Below are 18,516 nucleotides of genomic sequence, written 5' to 3' on the forward strand. Positions count from 1 at the left end.
ATTACATAGACTTGTTTTGCATTCCTCTTTCTGGTTTCAAAATAACCCTGAATGGAAAAAATGTAGTCTTCTCTACAGAGTAGACTCTTGCAGTGTGCAAAGTGGGAACAAAAAGAGGGGAAGGAAATGAAATAGCATGGTTTCATTGCCAATGAATTGAATTAGAGTAAATTCACTTATTACTAATACCCAATATAATTGTTATAATTATTAAAAAGAACATAAACAATAATTATGTTTTTAAATTCCTTTTCTAAAAGAATTTTTTGGCCCTGGCTGGTGTATCTCAGTGGATTGAATGCAGGCTATGAACCAAAGCATCACGGGTTCGATTCCCAGTCAGGGAACATGCTTGGGTTGCAGGCCATGGCCCCCAGCAACCGCACATTGATGTTTCTCTCTCTCTCTCTCTCTTTCTCCCTCCCTTACCTCTCTAAAGATAAATAAATAAAACCTTTTTTAAAAAAGAAGAATTTTTGGACAGTAATGCTCCTTCTACAGTTTGAAAACTGGCTACTATATGTTATTAGTTTTAAATGCTGAAAAAAACATGAACCCCTTAAAATTTTCTCAAAATAGGTTCTAGTCTACACCAATTACTTCACAGAACAGCCAAGGCAAAGAATATGAACAATGTAAAAACTCTGTTAGTAACCAAAGAAAAAGGATAAGAGAAAACAACTCTGTGTGGGGCAAAGCAGCCCCCTGAGTGATTATCTTTAATTGACAGGCAAATTATCTTGGAAAAAAATAATCATCATAGTACTGGCCAGGTTAGTTGAGCATTAATTTTGAAATTGAAGAGAAGCAGAGTATAGAAGAAAAATTGCTAAGAAATGATCCAGCAGTCTGTTGTCAGAAAAGCAAGGCGTGGAAGTGTGGGCAGTGACGGAGTTCCCTGGAGTGACAGGCTGGACCAGCCTAACACGGGCTTCTGCACCTCCAGGGAAGGGCAGGGAGTGCAATTCTGCCTAGTGGGCTGATAATTAAACTTAACAGGGAGACACAAATATAGCTCTCTCTTTCCTAGCTATAGCCAGAGAGATGATAACTAACAAACAACCAGAATAATACTAAAATAAATCGACTTTTCAGAAAAATATTCAAAGGGAATTTTGAAAAAATTGGATTTTGTACAGGCCCAGGGCACAGAATTTAGGACCATAGTTAAGTTTCTTGAAAAAAAAAGCTTAATAGTAAAGACTGAATAATCTTTTCTGTGTTATTAGAAAAATATTGCCTCAAATGACATTTCTATATTATCAATTTTAGCTGTTTAAGTTGCCCTGCTATGTTTTAATGAACATTTTGTCATTATAAAACAAGGTTGCTATTACTATGGTTTGTGAAATGCAGTTGGTTTTATTTGTATTCCAAGTACAACTTTTACCTGTAATTGGACTTGCTCTTTTTAACAATATCTATTACATAAAATTACAGCTAAGATATGCATTTAAATAAACATACAGTTACCAGAATGTCCTTCAAAAATAACTTACGTAGTAAATTCAACATATAATGTGATTGTTATAACTTGTGACATCTAGGAATTTCCAGGTATTTGCCTACTCAAAATTTAGCACATAGATTCTATGGTTGCTTGTAGATACCTGAAATAGAGTTGCAACAAAATAATGATACCTTTAAATATCTAAATACTGAACTGTAGCATTTGCTTATATCCATGGTGTAAACACACCCACTGTGGCCAATTTCAAGCTACCCACGAGTCATCACTGAAGGCAGAACTGGAAAGAAATGCACACACACAGTTGAATGCCATTACAGTATTTTTACCTTACAGGTAAAGTTGACATAAATAAGTCTAAGAGAACAATAGTTAAATGTAGTAAAACAATCAGGAAGTGATAACTTTGGGGTATTATTACAATTTTAGTATAGTCATTTTGATGTAAATTTATGTAATTTATTGTTAATAATGACTGTATTTAATAAACTGGTTGAAAAAAATTCCTGGAAATTTAACAGCTTTCAGAAGCTGGTAGGAGCTGACTCCAGCATTCCACTGTCTGTGTCCATAATCTGGAAGCTTTATTGTCCTTTCCTTCCTATCTTTGTGCATGCATATTGTGATTAGTGTGGAATTTGCCTAAAATATCTCCTCAAATAATCACTGCCCCAGTAATGCCCTCTTCATTTTGCTATTTCCAGTATTCATGATTTATTATTGAGCAACTGGGATGTGCTTATATTGTACAGAGCCAGCACAGTCACACATATCAACTAATTAGACCTGCTGGATGATTGAAACAGCTGCTTCTCCTGAATAGTCAGCTCATTGGACCTTGATACGTTGCCAATAGATGATTTTAAAAGGTGTGTCATAGAACCACCATTTGGGTAAATATGCAACTCATTGTGGTAAATTGAATGGCTTGATCTTCATTAAAAACAAAAAATAATTAGCAGATAGAGTCAATCATCAATAGAGGGGTAGGATCCGTCCTCATGCTGTAGCTTATTTACCTAATCAATTTGCTTTTTTTTGGAATTCTCCAAGAGAGAAAACACTCACAGCAGTTTGGCAAATAACCTGCTGCTTCAGCTAAATAACAGTGTCAGAATCTATGAGTTATAATGTAACATTAAGGAGTATGATGACAGTTATTCTCCAGAGGATGTTTCAAAATCACAATGAAGTAACAAGCAATTTGTTGAGGATCCTTCCCTGCCAGTTGCCAAAGCATTTGCATTCCATCTGCCAGGCAGTGGGATTAGCACATCCCTAGTGAAGTTGTTAATGGCAACTTTCAGAAGACTAACTCAGTACTTTGTGAAATCTTTGGGAAGTCATGTTGAAGACTCTATTAACTTCTTCCTTTAGATATAATTCTGGTAGCCTTTTTTCTTTGTTGCTTATTTATTTATTTCCATTGGTTTTATCATCTCGGAGAGGGTAAATGGCAGGCCCTTAGACAAGAGAACAATTATTTTCACACTTGAGCAATTGAACGTAATGTTGTCTCATATTTATTCCTCTTAGAAAGGGCCCAAGAGAACTGATATTGTTATAATTCAAATTTTTACCAAAGCTTTATCCAAACTCAAGTTTTTCGAGAAATAAGGGATGCATTGTGTATGCCTTTTCTAGGCTTGCATATTTACAATGCTTGATACTTTCATCAGTCTCCACCGATTCATACCTGTGATCTTTGAAATTTATTTGCGGTGGGCTAGAAAATGTACCTCCTGTGGTATTTTTCCTGAAAATGCCTTTTTATAAATGTTTTCTAACATTTCAAATACACTTGAGATTAAGCCAAGAAACCTTATCTCACTGGTTAGAAACTTGGTTGATAAGAAAGAAGTAAGGCTGCTAAAGTAGTCCATGTCTGCTTACACATTAGGAGAGCTTTTTCCTTTGCCAGGTAGAGTCTGGTAATACTAACTTGAGATAGGAAGTGAGTTCAGGGTGGTGAGTTTTCTAAATTAATAACCCCAGGCCAGCACTGTTAGGGCTTCCCGTGCAAACAGTTTGAGAAAGTTGTGAGGCAGGTTCATTGTTTTAATAAATAATTGCAAACATCTAACAGCTTATAAAAAGTTCTCTAATCTCTATATTTTATCTTCATCTTACTCCCGTTTTTGTCCAAAATTACTTTTGATATTCTTGATCTCAGAAGTTCATTAATGTCTGTTAATTTCAACCCATTTATAAAAATAAAAGGAAATACTCATATATCTTTCAAGAAAGATAGACAATTTATAGCCAATGGGTTCAGCCTAATTTCTTTTAGACATGTTTATTTGTGTAGCATTTTTTATTTCAAGGAAGCAATTATTCCATGTTGTGTCATTAAAGTTTATGATGGCTTAATAAAAAAGATAGTAGCTTATTTCTCCTTTTTCTAAAATCCTAATCAGTGGATTGCTTTTTTTCTAAGTTAGAAAATATATCCTTCCCATTTTGCAGCTCTACCATTATGAAAATATGGTTTTCAAGATCATTTTGTCCATCTGCAATGAAGCCAGCTAAAGAGACAAGCCATAAGGAATTCCATGTGGAAGTCTAGGATGTGGTATACCTCTACTCACATTCCACTGGCTGAACTGGGTCATATGGTGACATCTAACCAAAAAAAATTTAGGAAAAACAGTTCAACTTTGTTCAAAACTAAAAAGGAAATGGACCTGGTGACCAGCTGACCAGCTAGTTATCTCTATCATGCCATATTACAGAACAATACAGGCCCCTATGAAACAAAATGATGCATCCTATGAAGTTTAAAATATTAATGTTTGCCAGGAGAGTGAAACGATGCCTTATTATGGAAACTATATTTCTAAATAAGAAAACAAACAGTTAAATACATGTCCTTTTGTTCACATGAAAGTGAAAAATAAATTCTTTTGAAGTGAAATAGAAATTCTTTTCTATTGAATGAATAACTCACTTATTCATTCAATAGAAAAATAATAGCCAGCCTTCATAATTTGTCTTTTTTTTGTCTCTTTTCACTGCTTTTTTTCCCAATAATGTACCATGTTTTAGCAATCTTGAAATCATTAGAGGTATATGGGAGAAAGTGTTATAGTCCTACAGGCTTAACATACAAAACACATCTCTTTATGAAAGGAAAGATGTTTTTGTGTGCTTTTTTCCTCATTGATTTCAGTGGTATCTTTAGAGTACATAATAGATACTCAATGTTAATATAAACTAATAACGTATGTGCAGTGCCTTTAGTTTGCATCTCCAAACATATGCTCAATTAGCATATAATTTATAGGAACTCCTATTTAATGTGTCTTCTCATTAACAATGACTTTACTAATATTTGAGTATAAATTTAATGCCATTTCAAATCCTGAAGGACTTCAGTATGCTATTGTTGTCTTTTTTAGATTGCCAGTCTTATATGTATTTTACACTAGTATAGAGCCTTTCTGTACTTGGCACAATACATAACACTTTCACATACTATTAGAGAACTTTATGGAGGGTAAATAAAATTGTAATTATAATCAGGAAAATTAATTACTAAGAATAAAAGGAGGATATTGAGCACTTTATCATTAGAGACTAATTAGGATGCTAATAATAAATTTATTTTGTGGCTTGAGGAAAAGGACTCATAACTATTCACTGTATTTTTTATACCTTATTCTGAAGGCAATACATGAAAAGGGGAAATAAGAATGAAACTTTTAAAACAGTTTTCCATCCATATATATCCAACAGCAGATATATATCCAACATTTTGCATATATTTTCTTTCCTTTGGTTTACTGGGTTTGTGTTTAGTCAGAGGGCGTATCTCTCAGTTTAAAGAGATGGCTACAGAAGCATCCAATTTGATGAGCAGTAGCTGTAGTAGATATAAGTGAAGAAGCCTATTGAACAACTTTGCTCATAATTGACTGTGGTAGGCCGAATGGCCTCCAAATATATCCATGTTTTCATTCCTGGAGTCCATGAATGTTATCTTATAGTGGGAAAACAAGTACTTTGTAGATGCGATTAAATTGAAAATCATGAAATGGCAAATTACCTGGTTTCTGTGGGCAGGCCCTAAATATAATCACAAGTGCCCACATATGAAGGAGGGAAAAGAATATTTAGCTGAGAAAAGTAGGTCATGTGATGGTAAACGCAGTGGAAGGGAAGGAGAGAAATTTGAAGATGTTATGCTGACGGCTTTGACAATAGAATAAAGGTCCATAAGCCAAGGACAATAGGCAGGCTGACAAAAACTAGGAAGTGGATTTTCCCCTAGAGTCTCAAAGACAAACCACCCTGCTGATACCTGGACTTTAGAGCAGTGAGTTTGACTTTGGACTCTAACTTCTAGAGTAATAGGTTAAGTTTGTATCGTCTAGCCACTAAGTTTGTAGTAACTTGTGAAAGGAGTGATAGGAAAGGAACACACTAGTATACAATCAAACACATCCAACTACGTATAGGTTCAAGTTCTTTCCTACTGCAATGACTTATTGCCATGACCCATTTATTAGTAGCTCAGGTGCTTGGAAGCAGTAGGAAGTGGAAGGTGATTAGTATGTGCGTTTTTGCTACGTTTGGGAATTTTAGTGGCCAGATGTTAAGAAAAAATGGGGCTAGGGAGAGAAAGAGGAATAAAGAAGAAAATCATGAGCAGCATAGATAAGTCTAAACCATGTTTGCTTTCTGAGTAGTCTATATTGCCCACAGAACCATTGCCTTCTTTATAAAATACACACTATTTTCTGCTCTCTCTCTCTCTCTCTCTCTCTCCCCTCTCTCTCTCCTTTCTCTCTCTCTCTCTCTCTACCTGTCTCACCTCTCTTTCTTTCACACACACACACCCCTCCCCTCATCTCTGAGGAATCAGGTGTAATATCAGAAACAGCTGGGGCTTCATGTCTAATTTTACAAATGGACATAAATTTTCTTAATAATTTTTAGAGCCCCACTCTATAACACACTGGACATGATAGGTGGGCACCTAATGTGCCCACACATAGAATAAGATTTCAGAAATTCTGGAATGGTTGATCATGAATTCATGTACAGGATGGCCTCCCCCAATTTCTTCCCAATCTCTTTCCTTACAAATGTTTTTAAAAACTCCCAGTTCTTAATATTCTTTAGCCAGTTGTAATGCCAGACATTTGAGGATTGTATTACATAATCTACCACTGAAAAAAGGAGTACATCACCTTGTAGGCCTCTTTTTGTTAAGGAAACACATTCCACACCTAGGAATACTGGATAAAATACGAAGCTACCACCCTTGAGTTAGGCTTGGTGTGGAAAAGGGTCAGCAGCAGGTCAAAGCTTCCATGAAAGCAATCCTGCTGTTAGGGCCATATGATTCACCAGACATAAGGTGTTGGATGCGTCAGTAATAGGGAAAGATACCATGTATTCTGATGAAAAGTCTGAGAGGGAGAATTACAATGCAGTGCCCTGGGATTTAGAACAAGATTATGTAATTATAGCGGGGAATTATATGCTTTCTGAGAAACCAGTGAAGCAGCCCATGGCCTGTTACTAGGCCTTAGTACAGACACAACATTTGATCGTGTATCCAGAAATGCCCTTGTGAACTACATTTGCTTTATCCTCTGAATCAAAAAATATTGAACAAGGCCAATGGCAGTATATTGTGGAATTGTACATTCATGATCTAGTCTAAGTATGACAAGGATACACTAATAAACTAATAAAGTGTATGAGCAGGTGCCCAGGAGTTTCATATCCTGCACCATAGTTGCAGAGGCCCTCACTTTGCTAGTACTTATAGTCATGGGGGGTCTGTACAAACAGCTGAAGGAGGAAGAAAAAGGTCAAACTTAGTTTACATATGTTGGCTGCATATACAGATGTCAACCAAATATGAATGGTTGCTGCAGTACGGTCACATGAGTGACCTTGATGGATGATGGAAACAGTTGCAGTGTATCTGGTCACCCACTCTGTGTAGAAGTGACCTGAGGTGAATATATATAGATTTCTGGTCAGTAATCAAAAGCTTGGCTTTTTGTGAGTGGCCTGGAGAGTAAAGGAAGGGAAAACTTGAGGCGGGAAATTCTAGAATAGAGAAATGTAAATAGATAGTTGGCTATGGGCACAGAGTGTGAAAATTTATATGTTGCATATTAGCATTTACCAGAATATCTTCATCATGGAAGTGCCACTACACAACCAATTAAACAAAATGGCTTGGCCAGTTCTGTTAATCAGCCTTCACACGTGGATCACCATGAAACAGTGGGCACAGGGCAGACTGACAATGCTGAGAGAGACGGTGCTACACACAGACCTCACAGCACAGGCTCTTACTTAAACAAATCTGACTGAGCTACTGATGCCTCTGAATGTTGCATCTTCCACTAACAAAAAGCTAACATGGAGCCCCAAATATGTACTATTCCTTAGGGAGACCACCTTGGTCCCCTGGGTGCAAGTCAATCATATTGGTTTCCCTCCATTTTGGAAGTTTCAGTAGTTTGTCCTAAGGAAAATGATTAATCTTCCCACAGAGCATCAGCCAGCACTCCTACCAGTGGATTACAGAATACTTGATCACAGACTTGGAATCTCACATAAAATATTTTTTGATGAAAGAACCCACATAACAAAAACAGAATTGTAAGAATGGGCCCATGAACATGGGATCCACTATTCATGTAGTACTCTGCACCAGAGACGGATAGACTCCTAGAAGGCAAAGATTAATTGCCAGTCCAGAGGCAATATTCTACAGGAGTGGAGGCTCATCCTTCATTTAGCAGTGCTTTGAGAATCGAAACAACTACACAGCTTACCTTAACGTGAATTTAGTATTTTACTATTAATCAATTTAAATTTGTAATTCCATAAAACACAGCCAAGAAGATAAAAATGGTCAATGACTTTACTATTGTTTCAAGGAAATTTCTGATAGACACATCAACTCCTCACTGGAAAAGAATCAAATAAGAATTTATATTCCAAGACTCTTTGGACTCCTTGCCTCAAAATCTTCACCTTACTGAGTTCCCTAAAGCTAAACTGATCCTTACCCAATGTTAACCAAGTTTCCACACAGAAAAAGCTGCCTTACAAGAGACTTCAAAATCTATCTGGTATTTTCCCTCCCTTCTCTCACTCTATTAAAGTGGAATTCTTCTCCATTACACTATGCAATAATCTCAGTTTTATCTTCAATAGGTTGTTTTGATGATATTTTGGTAACTGATATTCAACAGATGTTGTACAGAAGCTTTGAATATGCTTCATAATGAAATTGAGGTATATACTACTTATAAATTCATTGCACTTTCTTTAAATTTTCTTCTTCCTATTCTATGACTAAGCATGTGTCAGATTCCAGTGTTTGCGTAGATCAAGGCTCTGACTTTGCCAGCTTCCTTGGCAAACTCCACTTACTCCAGGTGGCACTGCTAAGATAAAAACCTTTGGTATATTCATAATGTTATGTCTAAAGCAATCTGAGCATATGTGGAAAATAAAAACAAACATAAATAACAGATGTCAGATATTCCTTTTCTAGGAATAGTGTTATAATGCGTGTATTTGCCACCTGCCTAATAGCTTTGCTGTCTGAAGATGGTGTCCTTAGAGATTAACAGGAACTGAACAGTTTCTATTTATTAATTTTAATAAGAATAGATGACAAGAAGTTTTAGGAATTTTGGATATTAGCCAGGAAAAAATATTGGGGCAGATCATTTCCTTAATATGACTTGAGGTCATTTCTGCTGGGTGTTCATTTGTGCATTGTTGTGAGTGGCTTTTGTACCTCTGAGGAAGTCCTAAGAGACATAACAGCCCATTCTGTTTGTAGATTTCTCTCAGTGGTGGGGAATGAAGACTGACTGGTAAACGGTTGTGATAAATGACCTTTATCTAGACACTTTCTTTTTTGTAACCGAAGAAGAAATTTTATTGAAAATGAATAAGCCACTTTTTCATCATTAAGGAAAAAGAATACCTCAATTACCAGCATTATTAAAATAGTGCAGGTAGATCCGTTGATCTAGTAGTTCACAAAAAGTATGGTCTTTATATATATGTATACGGTCTTTATAAGGAATGTAAAATCAAAATAACAGAAAGCCATGGTGTTGTATTTTTTCTCCTGATTTTATACCAATGTATATTAAATTAAAAAAATCTAAAGAGGAAAATAAATACTGAGGACAAAGATGTTGTGCTTTTTATGATAAGTTGTTATATTTATTGGTTAATAGCCTAGGCCAGTAGTTTTTAAATCATGGTTCCTGGTCCAGCAGTTTCACCATCATCTGGGAACTTGTTTGAAAAACAGATTATCAGACTCCATCCCAAATCTACTGAATCAAAACTTCTGGGGATGGAGGCCCAGCCAACTGTGATTTAACAAGCCCTCCGATATGTTTCTCATGTACACTTGGCAAGGAACAAACTTAAGTTTATGTTTTGCAAACATTGATCAATCGATAAGTATTTCATAAGGATTATTTGCACAGAGAATACTTTTTTTTAAAAAGTATGCATCTAGAAGTGAAAACAGTGTATTAAAATATATGAACCTAAGTGTTGCTACACTCAGTGGCAGAGGCAAGGAGCAGACACCCAGTGTCCTGAGGAGAGCATGTGGGGACACAGTGGGGATAACACTGAGGAGACCTGCAGGCCCTCACAGCGGGCTGAGAAGCGGGCACTTGTTTCAGAAGCCTGTGGGATTTTTAAACATAAGGGTGGCATGGAATACTGGTATTTTTCCTGCTTCAGCTCTAATATATATGTAATTGATTGATATAAGAGAAATGGAAGGAGTGTGCTAAACAAAGCAGGTAGGAGATAATAAAGCCCAAACTGTAGCTGTTGTAATGAGACTTGAGAAGCGGGAAAGTATCAATAAACAGAGAAGTGAAAAGACCGAAGGCATTTTGATTACCAGCCTACAGGAGAGGGAAGACTCTGTGGTGGTACCAATGGTCCTCTGGGATCCTGTAGCTGATTGGGTCATTTGTTTCAACCTGGAAGTCAAATTTATGTGATTTGAGACACGAGTTGAAAAATTTAGCATGCAAATCATATGAAATTGTTGTTTGAATAATTTTTCTACTCCAGTAGTTTGGAAAGTATAAGTTGTATGTTATGTGACACTGAGTTGGCTGTAATTGCTGGCAGCCCCATAAACCAGGGCAGCTCGCAGTGAGCTGTCTTCAATGGATAACGTAGGCATTACCTCACTGAGTGTGCAGCTATAACCATAACAAATAGTCAAATGTGCTGACACTGGTGTCAGATCACATACGGTCAACTCCCAGTTTAGTCACTAACCAGCTATATGATCTTAAGCAATTTTTTTATCCTTCTTAGCCTCAGTTTCTGGGTCTAAATTTTTCACCATGATAATAATGCCTATTTTATTGGGATGGTGTGAGGATCAAATAAGAAAAAAAAATCAATGTAAATAGCTTCTATTGAATAAAAAAGAATGGATCAAGAGGTAATTAACAGATTCTTGTTAGATTAATGGAAAAAATCGGAATCTCAATGTATAAAACATTGTTGATATCTGTAATTCATCTAGATACCTTAAATATATATTTTGAATATTTAATGTTCCATAGATATGTGGACATTCATGAAAACTATTTTGCAAAAGTTAACTTATCTTCAGTAAATACATTTTGGAAAATATTCTTTCAGTTATAATTCATATATTTTGGTTTCTTAAACAGCTTTAATTTTTCTAAAAGTATGCCCTAAGTCATCATACATTTTTAGATAATTGACTTACATTATTTAAAATATTTAGTTTGACTTGTCTGAATAAAACAGTTTTATTATTTAAAATCAATAAATAGATGCTCATTGATATAGATTTTAAAGCAGTTTAAAACATTAAAGTGCTTCTAGAACATTTCTCACATTTTAATATTTAATTTTGAGTAATAGCCACCTGTTCATTAACACTGTTAGGTCAACAAATAGATTGAGTCCTGGTTTTATTCCCATTAAAATAGTTTATACAATAAAGAAGGTACAGAGGACAGCTGCTATTGATTTTGTCAGTGAAGATGATGTCACTCTACTAACTTAATTCCTATTTCTCTAGGGAACAAACTGTTTCCTGTGCCTTCCTACCTGCTACATTGTAAGCTGGTGGTTTTCCTGTCTTATGTGATAGATCTATTTTAATATGCTCACTTTTCCGACTCTTTGTCTGCTTTCTCAGTGCTGTGTTAAACAGCTCTGACATCTCTGCCTCATTTACTTAGTACTTCTAAGTTTGAAGGAATAATTTCTTCAAATATATTAGGGTTATCTCCTGTATTCTTGATGCATTATTATATTCTAAATGATGGTCATATGCCCCATACGAAGAATTTCTGATCAGCCTTTATTTCACCTTCCCAGTCCAGCACCCACAAAACACATTCTGTTATGTTCTTCAGGTTCTTGTCAGTATGTATAAGCCAGGACCTGTAGGTCCTTTGTGTATAAACTTCCTTCCTTAGCAGGAACTATATGTTTTCACTCATGTTCTGGTGGAGCCTGACCATGCCTATTGGTCCAGAAGCAGTGAGTAGAAGTAGAGATGCATCAACAAAAGTCAGGAATCATTTTTTCAGGCACTGACTTCAGTGAGGACTTTTCATAATCTTCAAGAAGCATGAGGCTGAACTCCTCTAGTAAAGAGGATGGACTTTATAGGAGTTTACTAGAGGAGTTGAGAGACTTTAGAGACACTTACAGGTTTAAAGCTCTCTGGCATCTCTACCCAAATATCCTGGCCTCAGGTACTCATTCCTTTCTTATCTGGGCTCAGGCTTCAATGTGAAATATCTGTTATGTCTGTGAAGTCAGCTTCTCTTGTGGTCAGCACCTCTTACATTTAAGACCCTGATTTTTACCACACTCTGACATCCAAACTACAGGAGGTAAAGGCTTTCTAAAATGCTGCCAAGGACACTCTCTGGGTTTTACCATATACTCTGACTTATTTGGTTTGCTGATCGATTGTCTATTACTTTCTTCCTTGGGACTTCTCTGATGCCAACAACCACCAGCAACACAATCTGTATAATAAACACCACATTCATTCTTTCAAGCACTAGGGCTTGCCCACAGCTAACATTTCAACTACGTTCAGTCCTAATCCATGTTATTCATTGTATTTTACAGGATGCTAAGAATCACCATAAATTGCCTTGTATAGTGTGCACTTTTTTGCCCAAATTTTTGAGGAAAAAATAAGGATGTACATTATCCATGGGTAGCACTAATTCTGTATCTACATAAATGTTTTTAATTTTTTATTTATGTTTTGTGTTAAAAGTGTAACTCTAGCCCTGGCTGGCGTAGCTCAGTGGATTGAGCGCAGGCTGTGAACCAAAGCATTGCAGGTTCGATTCCCAGTCAGGGCACATGCCTGGGTTGCAGGCCACGGCCCCCAGCAACCACACATTGATGTTTCTCTTCTCTCTCTCTTTCTCCCTCCCTTCCCTCTCTAAAAAATAAATAAATAAAATCTTTTTAAAAAGTGTAACTCTAGAAAGCAGTAGCAATATCTGTATGCAACATAATACCCTGGACTATAAGAATAAGTTTTGTTTGTAAATCTAAATAAATAAAAAATTGAATTAAAAAATTAAAACAAAAGATTTTTTTTCCTGAAAGTTTGGGCCAAAAACTTTGTGGATACATGTTATTCATGGGAGTGCATTATACATGGCAAATATGGTATTATCATCCCAGTTACCACCAGCAAGGGAGTCCTTGTTGACATCTGAACAGCAAGCGATTCAATTCCAAAATCCCATCCTCCATTAGCTCTCTTAAGCTGAGTTTCCTAGATTCATGCATAAAGACAAAGATTTGATTATAAATTAACTGCAGGAAGGATCTATAAAGGAGCAGACAATAAAACGGAGAAAGAAAGAAAATTTTAAAAGGTGCTTTAATCACCCAGGTTACCTCTGAAGGTAATGGGGCTTCAACTTTGAGGGAAATCTCTGTTACATGTCGAACTGATTCAAGATTAAAGAAAGTTAGGACATTTATCCTTCAGTCCACTAGTGTCAGTGAACTAGTGTTGGTCATTAAGAGCCTAAGCTAGGTTGTTTTCAGCCTGAGAAGTGTGTGGGTCTAGAAAGTTCTCCAGCAGAAAGAAGGACACTGATGACACACCTGGGAACTGTGGGTGCCAAGGGGGTAGAGTGGGTCTCCAATAGCATCTACTGTATCAGTGACATCAGGTCAGGGTAATTTGCAATCTGGAGGTCAGCCATCTGGTTTGACACTTCCCAAATAGCAGAAACTTCCTAAGGATCCCAGAGAAAACATTGACTTTAGTGTTGGTTTCTAGAAAAAATTGTACATGAAAATCTATAGCCCGATTACCTTTACAGAAGTAGAGTTCTCAAAGTGGGTGGTACTAGCTCCATGAGACATTTTGGAAAACTGTGGGGTCTTTTTCAGGTAGAACAAATGATAGGGGGGATAACTCTGCCCTTTTGTAATATGATACCAGAGATATTAGTTTCAGTGCATAAGACATTTCCACAAAATGTTTATCCTAGTTCCCCTAGGACTTTCAAATAACAAGACCAATCCATACAGATAAAATCTATTTATAATAATTACAGAACATTTTAAATATAAACACAAAGTATTTTTTTACTTTTTATTTTTTTTCAGAACATAGTCACTCTATTATTGAGAGTAGTTTGTTATTTATTTTGCTCAAAACCTTATAAAATATCACCATTTTGGAAAATTAAATCAATGCTACTTTGGTGATTGAATTGACATATATCAGTCTGTATTTTAAAGCTTCAAATTCACAAATACCTTTCATTAATACTTATTATTTATCTTAAAATATTAAGAATTAAAAAAGTCAACATTCAGGTGAATATTGTTTTGTTTTTCTCAAATCCAAACATATTCATTATAACTTTAAGGCAATTAATGTAGTATATCATCTTATGTACTACTGCCTAATATTTATATTTTGAAATACATATTATTTTGTTATATAAATTGTATTATCGATTAAGATATACACAAATATTTGTTTCAATTTTATCATATATATTTATAAAAACAGTTTTTAGTACTTCCTATACCATCTAGATATGATATTAGTTTCTCAGGTTTAAAAATTATTGCTCTAAAAGGGTGCCCATTACTTTTACTTGTGATCATTTTTAAAAATTGTGCAGAAACAAGTTCTATCTCCTGCAGATTCTGATTTATAAGTTCTTGCCTGTGACCTGGGAGATCATGATTGGAATAATTAATAAGGTAGTCTCAACTACAACATGGTATATAAAATTATTGTCAACAATTTGGGCAAAAAAAATTCCAAGTGCTTTTTACCCTTTAAAATAGTTTGTGTATAAAATGGAAACCTCATATATTCAATGCATCACAAATAAAACTAACTACTTCATTGCAATTGTCAAAAACAAAATTCACTAACTTTTATAGTGCATGATTCTTGAAGAAAGAAGAATACTTTTATGTGTTATTGAAGTTATATCAATGAACAAAATAACTTAATGAATTAAATTGGCTACTATAAAACTGCTACTGAGTGATTTAAAATCACAATACTCACAGTTTAATGTAAGGGAGAGAAATTAGTTTTAAAAATTAAACTATAGTATGATATTTACCTTAATTGAAAACAAGGATTTGTTTCCGTCAAAGTGTAGTAGTACAAGAACATGAAATGGTTCAAAAGTTCAGTCTGAATAAACATTTAAGATGTTTGATTCTTGGTTGACTTCTAGCCAAACCACCCAAACTTTTTAAGTCTGAAAAAGTCAACTGGAATTCTTATAAGAACGGTCTGTCTTAGAACATTCTTGGCAGTTTTTAAACCTTGATTCCATTGGGCCAGGAAATAAAGCATAAGCATGGTTTTATTTTCTGGTGTTTTCCTTACCAAGTTCAAAAAAATAATTTTAAGTTAAAAAAACATGCATGCAAAAATCAAAAAAGTATGCTGGCTCTGTATACTCTAAACTATTTTTCATTTCTCTTTCATAGCTTGTGATCCTTCTCACCCCCACATACCCCACAGCTTTTCTAGAAGCAGTGCCCTGCTTTTCCTACCACTTGCACACAGAAAAGGAAACAGAAATGTCAAAACAATGTAATCCTTTCCTAAATATCACTGAGTGTGGTTTTCTGATCATAAGTGTACCTCTGCTTCTAACCCTGTAATGAATCCCAGGTCACACTTCCAATCTTCTAAAATAATAATAATAATAATAATAATAATAATAATAATTGTTAGTATTTCTAAATTCAGGCTAGTATCAGGAGCTATTCTATGTGCATCACATATTAAAAAGTTACATTTTAATATCAACTGTAAGAATTAGGTCATGCCATTCCCCTTCTGTAATTGAAGCACGCATGTACCCATGCGTACACACAAGACCTGTTTGCACCTCATCCACAATCACTTTACAGTCTAACCTCTTCAAATTATTTGCAAGTTCCTGAAAGTATCATCCTTTTTTTTTGTTCTTGTCCATGAGCTTCGTGAACAATATTCCCTGTGCCTGTAATACCATCTCCCCAACCCCTTAGCTGCCAACACTGAATCCAATTCAGCCATAATTTTATTGATTCCACATTCCTTTCCAGATTCGTTTAGGTGATTTTCTTTTTTACCCAAGAGTGCTTTGAAGATGTCTATTATTTTCTTCTAATGGTCTGTGACCTCCTTCATGGAAGAGATTTCAGCGTTTATCTTTGCATTACTAGTCACAAGAACAGGACTATTCTACAGATCTTTTTATGATAATGGGAATGTTCTGTGTCTGTGCTTAGCAATAAATAGACCTTAATCACATGTAGCCACTGAGCACTTGAAATGTGGCTACTGTGGCTGGAACTGAATTTTAAATTTTATTTATTTTTGATTAATTCAAATAACTACATAGAGCTACTGTAATTGGAAAGTGTAGTTTTATAACTCAGCTGACACTCCGTGCAAAGAATGAATGAATGGGCTACTGCAGGCTTTTCTTCAACCTGTACTACTTACACTCACTCATAAACAGCAGTCTTTTTTTAAATGCACTTTTTTAAAGATTTTATTTATTTATTTTTAGAGAGGGAAGGGAGGGAGATAGAGAGAGAAATATCAATATGTGGTTGCTGGGGGTTATGGCCTGCAACCCAGGCATGTATCCTGGCTGGGAATCGAACCTGTGACACTTTGGTTCACAGCCCGCGCTCAATCCACTGAGCTACACCAGCCAGGAAAACAGCAGTCTTGTGGTGGAACTGATGGTGGAACCAAACCTGAAGTTAAGCTAATGATAGCAGCATAACCTCAGAAGCAACATTCTAAGATTATTTGACTCAATAATTTCAGATCAGGAAGAGAAGGACAGTATGGCTTTCTGTGTTTGCCAACATCATTGTTCAGACTTGCAGTTTTGTTTAAATAATTTACATAAGAACTTCAAATTATTATTTCAAAGTTTCTTTTCCATAGCATACTGACTTTCAAGACTTTTGATAAATGTAGCATCTGACTGATTGATTCATTCATTCTTGTTGGAAATAATCTTCTCTAGCATAACCAACTATGAAATATTTTAAATAATCAAGCTTGTAGAGTCTTCTTGGACATTTTTATTTAAAAAATTACTATACATGTTATCAATATTACTTTTAGTCATAAGTATCTGATAACATGTTCACAAAAGAAATAATGCATATTGAAAATAAATCTAAATGGCAGTTTTCAAGACATTTTCAATTCCTTAATTTTTTGCTTGCCACTAATTACTTCTTTGCTTAGTCACTTAGAATATCTTATTAGAAGATTAAAAATATTACATTTGGATGAAGTAGGAACAATAAAAAATTAATCACAGAAGTTTTGATTTACAAGAGAAAAACACCATAATTATAACTCTCGTCGGCAGTGTTTCATTGCCCCATGGGGCCGTATCCATCTCTGGAGTTCCATTCAGTTTACCGCACTTGCTGAGCCTGTGTAGCATCTTCACTCATTCTCCATGATACGTTTGTTGCAAATCATTAATCTCAAACCAGTTTTAACTCATCAGGTGTAAGGCATGAAAAATGAGCCTTTGAAAGTTTTACTTCAAAGCAGAGCATTGGTGTTTTTGTGACGTTTAGCATAATGTATTTATACCTTAGCAAATGAATGACTCCATCCACTTATGACAGAGCATATCAGTAACTAAACTGCCAGAAGCTCTGTACAAAGAGAAGACAAAAGATTACTCATTTTAATGATCCCACTACCTGAAACGTGGGTATGATAACACTTGATAGATAGGTCTTTTTGCTCTGAGTGATCCCTCTTCAAGGAGCATTGCTCGATCTGGAATTGTGTACAAAACAGCTGTCAGCCACTGGGACTGCATCAGAGGCAAACATCCGTTTGGCCCAAATCTAAATCCCTTCTTAGATGACTCACAAAGTCAGGGTGACTCTAACCAGTCACTTTAGGCCTGGGGTCTACCAAGGCTGTCACCCAATCTCCTTTTTAACTTCAGTTCTCCCTCTACTTAGTGCTGCTTCCTTCACCTTCATATCCTGTATCATAGGGGTTTATTCCAAGCCCGCCTGCCTCACCAGTCACCTTGCACTCTAAATTCTGGACCAGAGTTTTCTATCCAGGAACTTCTAACCTGCAACAATGTAAGACTTAGTGGTCCCTTAGGGCAAAATATAGTGTCCAGTATGATAAGAACTCTATCAAGAGTTCTTACTTCCAGAGCAGAAATAATAAAATGGCTGGGGGGAGGGGGGAAGAAAGAAGGAAGGATAATAATCATTTAGGTTAAAGTAGAGTCATTGTTATTTTTTCGTTGCTAGACTAATATTAAATTGTGATTTCTTAAGAAATCACTAACATAAGGAAGTTTTTTTAAGCAGACATTTTTAAAAGTTTTATTTTTGCATGTTTCCCAAAGTACATATTCTTCAACTTCACTGAACGCCCAGTCTTCTGTTTCCAATATTTTCCACAGCCTTCTCCTCTTTTCTCTCCATTTTCTTCCCTATTC

Source organism: Phyllostomus discolor, chromosome 4 (assembly GCF_004126475.2).
Source record: "Phyllostomus discolor isolate MPI-MPIP mPhyDis1 chromosome 4, mPhyDis1.pri.v3, whole genome shotgun sequence".
Lineage (NCBI taxonomy): Eukaryota > Metazoa > Chordata > Mammalia > Chiroptera > Phyllostomidae > Phyllostomus > Phyllostomus discolor.